The sequence below is a fragment of the Taurulus bubalis genome (genome assembly GCF_910589615.1).
Source record: "Taurulus bubalis genome assembly, chromosome: 4".
In the NCBI taxonomy this organism is placed as follows: domain Eukaryota; kingdom Metazoa; phylum Chordata; class Actinopteri; order Perciformes; family Cottidae; genus Taurulus; species Taurulus bubalis.
The window spans coordinates 8,146,426-8,149,486 of NC_136592.1; positions in this window are offsets into that span (position 1 = coordinate 8,146,426).

The following is a 3,061-nucleotide window of genomic DNA, read 5'->3' on the forward strand; positions in this document are numbered from 1 at the left end:
GTGGGGTCAGTGGGGGAGGGGTGGACTTGACCAGCGCAGCACAGCAAGTGTTGCGTGTCGCTCTAGTTCAGCAGAACACGGCAGGCAGCGGAACAACTGCTGTAACGCCTCTCTGTTCCCGACTTGATTTACCCAAAGCAGGATGACCACAACAGACCAGCGTTGATGTTTCTTCATGACACACGGCTCTGCTGCAGAAGAACACACGAAGAGCCTAAAAGAGCGCTGTGCAATAAATAATCATGAAGAAACTGTCCGACACCTCCTGAGAGGGACCCGCCGCGCCCGGCGCAGCCAAAGCCCTGGAGCCGGAGGCTACGCCACCGCCGCCGGCCCCTGCAGCAGCAGACATGTTTATTATATTTCTGCTCTCAGCAGCATCAGTTGCGAGAGCTTTTTTTCTTCTTTTCCCTCAGTTTTTCCTTTTCGTTTTTTCTCCATTTTTGCTTTCTCTTATCTCTCACAGATTGCTAATGATGTGTCATTAGCTCATCATTAAAGGTGATTGGACGAAGGGGGGTCTGGAAAATGCGTGGGCGGGACTACTGGGCCTATCATAGGACCACTGGGCCTCTTATGCGTCTTAACATACAAAAAAAAAAAAAAAAAGCCACTGCCGGCCCATTACTGACCGGCCCACCGGGAAAACTCCCGGTACTCCCTATGGCCAATCCACCACTGCCTCACAGAAACATTGGGAGACTGGTACAGTGACCCCTGTAAAACACATGGCAGCAGAGGGACATTAACCTCATATTGATCCATACATCCATAACATGACAACAACAACGCCGTTGTTATGTCGTAAAGGTCCAATAATAAAAAAAATCCCATAATCCACCAACTGGCGGTGTATTATTTCATATTAGCTGGAAGATATGAAAGAAAAACGTTTTGTTTTTAGAAAAAAAGCAAGTTTGCAGAGCGCAGCTACAAACTCGGTATCAAAAGGCTCGTTCGAGATGAGCCAGTTCTGCGCAGAATCGATTGGCGGCGATCGGCGCGCAATGCATGCCGGTTAGATTTGTGTCCGACTTGCTCCCGACTTGCTCTGACGTCATGCACACGTGGTCAACGATACTCTCACGAGATCAAGTCGCCGTCGATTTCAGAGTCAGCTGCCGCAGTTGCTTTCCAACGACTACGTGGCCCAGTGCATGATGGGAAACGCCTGGCTGTCGCCACATCAGAGAGCTGATTGGCTCTTAGATCTGACAGCAAACACCACGTGTTGTAGAAAATCCTCATTTTATGTGTAGTTGGAATACTTATTGCTGGATTATTGACTATTAGTCTCATGTTTGATCTAAACACATTTATAGTGTGGTTGTTAATACAAAATCGTATTTATACAACACACATCAAAACTACTAGTAATGTATTTAACAGGCAGACATCAAAAGACCAAAGGATGCAGCTACACACACGTTTTTAAGAGAATTTAATGATTTATATGTTGTACTGCCTTACTTTGACTAAAGTTTCATGTCCCACTTATACTAAAGAAGGTGTCTCACTTATACTAAAGAATGTGTCTCGAAGCTGAGTGAAGCTGAGAAATCGCAACTAGTCAAGTTCTCAGTCGCTCTTGACCTTGGCTGAACAGATTAGATACAGACAGACTGTCTTTGCTGCTGATGTCAGCTAGATGTCTGAATTACAGACGGACTCAGCTCCCTTTTTCGCTACTAAGACTGAGACAAATATGAAAGTCAGATAAGGGGGAGTCTCACAGAAATGGGATAAATATCCATTGTTCTTAGAGAACGAGGCCCACTCTCATTCTGGGGGTGTGCTGACTGTGTGCAGACTGTATGCAGAGCAGACCATCAGGGGAGCTGAGTCCAAGGCCTTGTAGGTATGCATTTCATGTATGTGTGTAATAAATAAATAACCTTAACTGTAATATAACCTGTTCTGTCAATTCTTGAACACTCAAGGAATATCCTGGTGAGGAGGATTCCTTTTCAATTTCTACATAAATATATATTTCCAAACACATGAATGAATCCAAACGTGATCTGTAAACTACAAGTAGACAAAAGTTTGGAACTAACAGGAAGTCATTTTTTCTGTGACTTCCTGTGTCTACTTTGAAGGCAGCTAAAAACTGTCCGACTTGATCGCAGTTTATTGTCAACGCCTCCTGCTGCGGCCGCCTGATTTCGTCTGGATTCCAGGCGAGGCGCAGTTCTAATGCCGTGTTCACACCGGAAGTTTACTCGCGTGAGTGAAACGAGGGTGTTCACACCAAATGCGAAAAATCGCAGCGCGAAGGGGGCGTGGCTTAGCTCTGTTGCTTGCCTCTGTGAGAGACAAGCGACGAAGCTTTCATTTCCGCTATCGACCATGGAATAAATAACCACTAGTTCTGCTTTATATTTGTTGTGGAAGTCCCAAACATGTCGGAACATGAAACGCCCTCGTATTTGGGTTCATAACATCATCCGTAGCCGCACACAGCTCGGTGAATTTCACCGACTCCTCCAGGAACAGCGTCTCGCGTATCTCCGTAAAACGATACCAATTATGCCATCCACCATGGAAATAACCACCAGTTCTGCTTTATACTTTTTGTGTAAACTCCACATATGTCGGAACATAAAACTCCATGGTGTCTGGGTTAATACTATTATCCGTAGTCCCACAACAGCGTCTCAATGAAGCCGCTGTCAGCGCTGGTTCAGGCGGAGCAGCAGCAGTTTCATTCAGAAACGGGGAGACGGCGGTGGTGACGGGCGTAGCTTCTCAACGCTGATTCTCAACGCTGATTGGCTGCCGCAACTTTGCGTCACGCGATTTCTCCGCCAGAGTTGGGAGAGTTCAACTCACGCGAATTCGCGCCGCGTCCTTCGCTTTGTTCGCCCCAGGTCAAACGTTCTGTTCGCGCCGCCTCAAACGCGTCTATCTCGCCGCGGCGCGAATAAATCGCCAATCCTTTTTGCAGTCAACATTGGTTTGGAAAGTCCGAGGGAACGTCCACCCTCAAAAACAATACATGAAATGCACTGTTGACCTACTGCTTTAATCTCTCTATCCAGTGTCAGAAAACAGTTAGCAT